The sequence below is a fragment of the Callorhinus ursinus genome, unplaced genomic scaffold (genome assembly GCF_003265705.2).
Source record: "Callorhinus ursinus isolate GAN/ISIS: 27379988/994484 unplaced genomic scaffold, GSC_fseal_2.0 scaffold4, whole genome shotgun sequence".
NCBI lineage: Eukaryota > Metazoa > Chordata > Mammalia > Carnivora > Otariidae > Callorhinus > Callorhinus ursinus.
This window is the reverse complement of record NW_027397066.1, coordinates 96,505,371-96,514,999: the sequence shown is the minus strand read 5'-3', so window position 1 is coordinate 96,514,999 and position 9,629 is coordinate 96,505,371.

Genomic DNA, 9,629 nt, shown 5'->3' with positions numbered 1-9,629 from the left:
TTTGTGTGTTTGTGTATATACGTGTGTGTGTGCATGACAAAATGTAAAAATATGTCAGTTATAAATTTATCCCCTTTTTAACCACTGGAGGAAAATGTCTGAGGCTGGGGAAAAAATATCTGTATAAAAATGATATATACTTGAATCTCTAAAAATGAGATATTTAATATTAATAAAATTTTTGTTTGTGGAAACATTGTAGGCTAGACTTAGTGTCAAATACTTTCAAGTGCAAAATGGTAAATGTCTTTTAAATTTTATAATTTAAATTTATTGTTAAAATCCTTTTCAAATATAAAGTATAAGATATATATGGAATCTTAATAATATTCAATATATAACATTTTATATCATGAATATTACATGGCTTGCTTTAAAGTAATTTTAATTAATTTGAATCTCTAAAAACCATTAATTTTAGAAAAAAATACTAAATATGAAAAATAAACGCACATATACAGTGAAATTGCTTTGGCTCCATGTAATAGCTTTTTTTCTGTTATTAATCTCACATTAAATTTTCTTAATTACTAGAAAGTTATTATTAACCCTTATTTTGACACTATTTGGTGAAAAGTGATTTCCTTATAGAGAACTGGTTAGCTTATCAATTTCTGGAGGGACGGAAATCATCACTAGTTATATAAATATGTGGTTCATTACTGCATGTAATGAAAACCTACCTGCCCAGTACACTTGAAACTAATGTAATATTGTATATCAACTATACTAAAAAAAAAAAAAATCGGTCTGCCCATATCCATAATCTGCTGTACAATTTACCACTTCATCACTTATGTGGTAAGAAAAGATTAAATATTAGAAAGAATATTTCTAAATATCTTCTAATTCTCAGAACACAGAGAGCCTTCACAATCAGAGTAAAAAAAAAAGCCTACCAAAACTAACAGTTGATTTACCTGAAATCTAATTTTGAAAATAAATTTTATGTCATAACAATTAAAATTATAAAAGTAATCTTTAATTTTGTAATATTTTAAAATCATTTGCAGAGCTCTATCATAATATATCCAAGCCTTTGGAGCACCTTGGTGGCTCAGTGGCTTAAGCATCCAACTCTTCATTTCGGCTCAGGTCATGATCTCAGGGTGGTGAGATCAGCCCCACATTGGGCTCTGCGTTGGGCATGGAGCTTGCTTAAGCTCTTCCCCTTTTCCTCTGCCCCTCCCCTGGCTCCCTCTCTTAAAAAAAAACAAAAACAAAAACAAAACAAAAACAAACTTCCAAACCTTATATCCCCAAGAAGTTATACAGAAAATGAGAAAGAAGGAAATCTTGACATTTGTGACTATATGGATGCAATTTGCAGGTATTATGCTAAGTTGGATAAGTCCGAGAAACACAAATCCTGTTGGTATCACTTATATGCAAAATCTGAAAAAGTCAAATGAAACAGAATAGAATGATGGTTACCATGGGTTAAGGGGTGGAGGAATTGGGGAGATGTTGTCTGAAGGATACAAACTTGCAGTTAGAAGATGAATAAAGTCTGGAGATCTAATGCACAGCATTGTGATTATAGTTAACAATCCTGTAGCACTGATTGCTAAGAGACTAAAGCTTAAATGTTCTCACCACAAAATTAAATAATTATGTGACATGTACAGGTAGCTAATGCTATGGTGATAATCATATTGCAATATATAAATGTATCAAATCAACACATTGTACATACGCCTTAAACTTACATAATGTTATATGTCAATTACATCTCAAAAATCTTTAAAAAAGAGAAAATGTTCAGTGATTAACAGTAATATGTTTATATGATGACAAGGAACAGGGGCACGGTAAGATCAATGAGTTGCTTTGAGTGGTAATTCTCAATATATGCATCAAAATTGTCTGACAAGGTTGTTAAAGATACATATGTCTGCTTGAACTCATCTCCTCCACAAACACACTGACTCTATACGTCTCTACATAGCAATTCATCCTGAAGAATAACTAAGGGCTGAATATAAATCTTCTGCACAACAAAGGATAGAGAATCACACAGAGCAGGAGAGACAGAGACACTGTAATGAAGAGAACCCTCACCGCACCTGCAATACTGCAAACTGCAGTGGGGAGAGATAGCACTGAGGGACTGGGAGCAAATCTGTCTGCCTTGGGGCACAGGAAAAAAAAAAATCGTGTTTAAAAGGGTAACTAGAATATAAAGAAATATAAAGAAACTAGCCCTCTGCCAAACTAGAGGGGAATTCAATCCAGAGTACTATGGATTTCATTTCCCTTACACCTTGATAGCACTAACAGGATCAGGGTTTGGATGCCATAGCTGGCGTGCTGCCTCAGTGAACCCTGAGACCCTAACCCACATTAGTCCCAGCTATCCCCATAAGGCAGCCCCAGTACAGGTCATACTGGGACACCCCTGGACAGTGCCCACTATAGTTCCAGTCATCTCACCTGGTGACACAGGCACAAAACACCCTGGAGCACCCCAGGCCAGCACCCACTTCAGCTGCTGATGACTTGCTAGGGCACTCCCTCCATGAAATGCCGCAGGACTTCCCACCTGTACCTGCTTTAGTGACACTTGTGCTGCCAGAGGGCTCCTGCACAGAGAACCCCAGGACTCCCCAGCCTGTGCCCAATTCAGCTCCATCCATCGCCCCAAACAACCTCAGTGTGGAGCACCAAGGAACCCCTAGCCTATGCCTCCTTTGGCTCCAACCACTGCCACAGGAAGCCCCTTTGCAAAAACACCCAGAAACCCCCAACTTGCAAGCACTTCAAGCTGTAGCTGCTCTGCCAGGGTTTTCTCTGTGTGTTGAGCCGCAGGACACCTGCCCGAGTTGTGCCCACTCCAGTTTCAGCTCTCTCACCAGGGTGGCTCCAGTTTGGAGTACTGAGAGACTCCCAGACTATGCTCACTACAGTTCCAGCCAACCAACCAAAGCTTCCAGGCAAACACAGTCTACAAAGGGGACTTCCTATATAAATCCATTCCTTCAAGTTTAGAAGCAGCTATTCTGCTTAATTTATAGACACAAATATAGAAAGTCAAACAAAGTCAGGAGATAGAAGAATGTGCTCCAAATGAAAAAATAAGACAAAACCTCAGAGATAAAAAGTGAAACAGAGAAAAAATAATCTATCTGATAATGAGTTCAAGGTAATGGTCATAAAAATGATCACCAGACTGGACAAAAGAGTGGCTGAATTCAATGAGAATTTCAACAAAGAGATTTAAAAAAAAAAGAAAGAACAAAAAAACTGAAATGAAAAATACTCTAGAGGAAGCAATAGGAGATTAGGGAATTAAGAAGAACAGATCAGTGATCTGAAAATAGTGTAATGGAAGGCACCCAAGCTGACCAGCAAAAAGAAAAATAAAATAAAATAAAATAAAAATGAGATTAAGTAAAGAGATCTCTTCAAAAACATCAAGTAAACTAACATTCACATTATATGGGTCCCAGAAAGAGAGGAGACAAAATACACTTTAAAACAAAAACTGTAGCAAGAAACAGAGAAAGACATCTGCATAATGATAAAGGGATCAATCCAACAAGAGGATATAACAATTGTTAAGTATCTACATATCATAGGAGCACCAAAATACATAAAGCAAACATTAACAAACATAAAGGGAGAAATTGATAGTGATACAATAACGCAGGAGACTTTAAGTCCCCAGTTACATCAATGTATAGATCATCCAGACAGAAAACCAACAAGGAAACAGTGGTTTTAAACAACATATTAGACTACATGGACTTAACAGGTATACCCAGAAGTTTCCATTCAAAAACAGTTGAATACACATTCTTTCAAAGTGTACATGAAACATTCACAGGATAGATCACATATTGGGCCAAAAATAAATTCTCAATAAATTTCAGAAGGCTGAAATGATATCAAGTATCTTTGCTGACCACAACTAGAAATCAACTTTGAGAAAAAAAAAATGGAGAAAACACAAACGTGGAGGCTAAAAAAAAATTGGTCAATGAAAAAATCAAAGAGATAATCAAAAAAATGCATGGAAATTAATGAAAATGAAAACACAACAGCCCAAAATATTTAGGATGCAGTGAAAGCAGTTTCTAAGAGGGAGGATTATAACATAACAGGCCTACCTCAAGAGACAACAAAAATCTCAAGCAAACAATTTTAACTTACACCTAAAGAAACTAAAAAAAAAAAAAAAAGAACAAAGTCCAAAATAGTATTAAAAAAAAAAAAAAAAGCTCTAAGGAAGGAAATAATAAAGGTAGGAGAAAAAATAAATTGAGAATAAAAAATAGAAAAGATCAATGAAACCAAGAGCTGATTTTTAAAAGATTAAAAAAATTGATAAACCTTTAGCCATGATCATCAAGAAAAAAAGAAGACCTAAATAAATAAAATCAGTAATGAAAGAGGAGAAGCAATAACCAACAACATAGAAATACAAAATATTTTAGAGACCACTATTAAAAATAATTATATGCCAAGAAATTGAACAACCTAGAAGTAATGGGTAATTTCTTGACACATACAATCCTCCAAAATTGAATCAGGAAGAATAAAAAATTGGAAAAGATTACTAGTGACAAAATTGAATCAGTAAACAAAAAACTACCAACAAACACAACTCCAGGACCAGACAGCTTCACAGGTGAATTTTACCAAACATTTAAAGAAGAGCTGATACCTAGTCTCAAACTTTTCCAAAAACAGAAGAGGAAGGAAAATTTCCAAATTTATTTTATGAGGTCAGCACTACCTCAATACAAAACTAGACAGAGACACTACAGAAAAAGGGAACTACAGACCAATATCCCTGATGAGCATAGATGCAAAAATCCTCAACAAAATATTAGCAAACTGAATTCAACAATACATTAAAAGGTACATTGCCCACAATCAGGTGGGATTATTTCCAGGGATGCAAGAATGGTTCAATATTCACAAATCAATGTGACACATCACATTAATAAAACAAAGGATAAAAATCATATGATCATCTTGATCCAAGAAGACAAAATTCAATGTCCATTCATGATAAAAACTCTCAAAAAAGTGGGTTTAGATGGAATACACCTCAACATAATAAAAGCAATATATAAAAATCCCACAGCTAACATGATACCCAATGGTAAAAAACAGAGAACTTTTCTTCTAGGATCAGGAACAAACAAGGATGTCCACTCTCACCACTTTTAATCAGCATAGTACTGGAAGTCCTAGCTGCAAAAATCAGACAAGAAAAAGAAATAAAATGCATTCAAAATGGTAAGGAAGAAGTAGAAGTGTCACTATTTGCATGATATTATAATTAGAAAGCCCTTACGACTCCACCAAACAACTATTAGAACTAATAAATTAATTTAGTAAAGTTACATGATACAAAATTAACAAACAGAAGTCTGTTGCATTTCTATACCCTAATAATGAAGAAGCAGAAAGAGAAATAAGAAAACAATTCCATTTATAGTTGCACCAAAATGAATAATACCTAGGAATAAATTTAACCAAGGAAGTAAAAGATCTATACTCTGAAATCCATAAAACGTTGCTAAAAGAAACTGAAGATGACATAAGCAAATGGAAAGATATTCCATGCTCATGGATTAGAAAACCTTAAATGTCCATACTACCCAAAGTAAACTACAGAGTCAATGCTATTGCTACCAATAGCATTTTTCACAGAACTAGAAAAATAATCCTAAAATTTATATGGAATCACAAAAGATTCTGATTACTCCCAAAAATCTTATGAAGAACAAAATTGGAGGTATCACAGTTTCAGATTCTTAAGATACACTACAGAGTTATAGTAATCAAAACAGTATGGTGCTGGCACAAAGACACACAGATGAATGGAATGGGATAGAAAGCCCAGAAATAAATCCACACTTATATGGTCAATTAATCTATGACAAAGGAGGCAAGAATACACAATGGAGAAAATACAGTCTCTTCAATAAATGTTGTTAGGAAAGCTGGACAGTTACATGCAAAAGTATGAAACTGGATCATTTTCTTATACCATATGCAAAAATAAACAATAAGTATTAAAGACCTAAATTTTAGACCTTAAACCATCAAACTTCTAAAAAAGAACATAGGCAGTAATCTTTTGGACATTGACTTTAGCAACATATTTAGATATGTCTCCTCAAGCAAGGGAAATAAAAGCAAAAATAAACTATTAGGACTACACCAAAATCAAAAAGCTTTACACAGCAAAGAGAGCCATCAACAAAACAAAAAGGCAACCTACTAAATGGGAGAAGATATTTGCAAGTGATGTATTTGATAAATGGTTAATATCCAAATTAAAAAGAAGTAATACTACTCAATACCAAAAAAACAAAAGAAAACAACAACAAAAGCAAAAACAACTAAAAAATGGGCAGAGGGCCGTGAACAGACTTTGTCCAAAATGCACTGCAGAAAAGTTATGACGATTTGCATTTATATTTTCCACAGAGAGAGAAATGATAAGAAACACAAACACAGAAATAGATGGGTAGAGATATAGTGAGTTTGTCTAAAATCTGACATATTTGGCCAGATTCTAAGAGACAAATGTGTGTAAAAATATATTTTAAGTTTTACTCAATTATTCATTGTAGAAATGTAAAATATCACTGCACTTGCTGTTTAGAGTATAAAAAATATATAGAATGTGATATTTTAAAATATACTAAGGGATACATTATTTTATAAATATTTTTATGTTTTCCTATTTTTTTCTATCTACATTATATTTTGTTTAGAATTCTATCACCTCTCTGCTAAAAATGACAATAATCGACTAATTCATTTTTCTGCTTCCCAACTTAACCCATCAAATCCATTATCCACCTACCTTCCAGAAGTAACTTTTTAAGAAAAAAAAAGTTGGTTAATATAGTCATTGTCCCACTGAAAAGTCCCTTCAATGACACACAAAATCTGCTCCTCACCTACAAACTCATCTTACCTCCTTCTTGCTTAATCATCAACAATAGAGAAAAACTTCTTTCCCATTTACATAATTTTGTTTCATTCTTCTGTATCTTTATGCTTCCTACATGAGTGGAATATATTTCCCTTTGACACAGTCTTTATTTTTAATTTTATTCTTGTCACCTATTTCCAGAAATGTTACTTCTTCCAGAAATTTCCAAAAATTCTACTGGATTTTAGTCATATCAATCCTCATGTTTTCTCCCAAACACTTCACTCAGCTCAGATTGCATCTCATCTGTTCTCCATAATACCCTACATGTCTGTCTACTTTGTTTCCATCACCTTCTGAAGAAGAGTTGTTAGTTTTATTTGTATATTCAGTACCAGAGATACACACACCCCATATATATGTATATATATAATGTGGATATGCATATATAACTGCATATAAATACATACACAGATATAAATAAATATATAATTAAAATATTCCAACATTACTGTGGTGGTTTTATTATTCATTTAAATGCCACTGAGGAAACTGAGCTAATTAATTTGTCTCTGTTTAGCAATGTAAGTATTGGATGCAGATTTGAACCCAAGAATACCTAAGTCTAAGCTAATGATCATTTCACTACGCTTCATGTCTCTAATTGAAATATTAGAATTAAATGTGTTGAACATTCATAACGTAAATGGGTATCATATTTTAAATGGGAATTCATTTCCCAACTTTTTTACTCTGAAAGCATTTTCATACCAAAAGGTATATAATTATTATACATTCTAAAAATTAAGTATGTCATTATGTTTACTTTAAATTATTTAAATTGATACATAATTATAGGGTTGGCAGATAATATCCACAACCTTATAGTGAAGACTATACAAAGTTACTAAAGAGTTCAAACATATTATTAAAATTGAATAAAATTATGAATAATAAAGCAAACTATTTCTAAACATTAAAGACATTTATTTACTTAAAAAATTTTCTACTTGAGATTTATATACCCATGAATGAAGCAATCAATTCATATATCCAAATATATACCAGAGTAACTGTAAAAACATTTACTAGTTTTAAAGGAAACTTAATTTTTTCTAAACTGACATCCATTACATCATCAGATTTTCTTCCATCTGCATACAACATTATTTGGTGTCATAAATCTAGAGGCATCAAAAAAAAACAGGCCTACATAAAGCATCTTATGCAAATAGTGCATCTGCTGCTGTTTGAGGAGGCTAAAGACTATTTCCAACTAGACTCAGACATCCATAGTACAGTGAAGATTAACTCAATCAAAACCAAATTATATTAGAAATATTTAAAAGCTTAAATATCATCATGTACAACCGGCTCACAGAGTCATTTCAAATTTCCCAGGAAATTTGGATATCAAAACATATTTTCACCTACCAATACTCATTGTTCCCAACAAAGAAAAGTTTCCTCTGCATTTTAATCAATATAATTATCATTTCTAACTATTTTACATTGTTACCATATTGACAACTTATTTTCTGGTTAATATTAAAATCTTTCCAGGATGCACCTATAAAAGGAGGTTAAAGCAAGGGCAAAATAACATTTTTCTAGGAGTAAATATTTTATAGATTATTTTCTCTGTATAAGGAAATACTGGTTGGACATTTACACTTTTAATTGCATTACTAATATGTGTGACTGAAATAAAAATAATGTTTTATAGTTTCAGAAATATGGTTATATATTAGTTATTAAAGAGTCCAGTTCCAGGTCAAATCTTATGTACAGTCTTTCAAGGCCAACCATAGGCGATCCCAAGGCTTTGGTTGGCAAGTCTTAAAGGGGAAAGCAGCCTTCCCCACATTAGACTTTGTGCCCACCCAGGCCATTAGAGTTTTTTTAGTGGGAGGTACAGACCAGCACCCAGCCCCAGCCCCCTCCTCCAAGTCCCTTCTTTCATGGCCTGCCATGTTCATAAACATGTCTCTGTTGCTAGCCCTGCTTAGATGTTTTGGGGTAGTGTCTTGACTAAGATATTTCTCCACTCTGACTCAGTACTTTTCTTTCTCCCTCCCTCAGAACCCCCAGGTCCATGAAATGGCAGGAGATTTTTATTCAAGTTTCTTCAACAGTGAGAGGATTACCCCCGTTTATACTACATGTCATTTGACTGACACTGTCCTAATTACTGGTCCATGAGGGAAAAGGAAACATCCTTACCTTTCTTCTTGGCCTCTTGCTTACACTATTGCAGTAAACGAATGAAGATTTGATTGTTGTTACTACTTTCAGTTGGGGGTTCTTGTCCTAACTGACCACTTCTACACCCAGAAGTTCAAAACTTCATCTATTTCTTCCAACCACTCTGTGAAGAGAGCTGTTCAACTACTGATTGCTCATATACCAAATAGAAAATCTATACTCATTTAGAAAATATATACTTTAAATGTAAGATATAGTTTTTTGAATTCTGCAATCATTTAAAATTTGCTAAATGTGTATAGCTACTAGGTTTATGTTACACTTAATACTTCTGAATTTACTTATCTATGTATTTAATAACAACAAACTGAGTGATATTAGGTATTAAAGTGTTCACAGGTAAATTGTGCAAGACTGTTGAATCATAGATCTGCACCTCTGAAACAAATAATACATTATATGTTTTAAAAAAAAAAGATAGGAGGGGAAGAATGAAGGGGGGAAATCGGAGGGGGAGATGAAC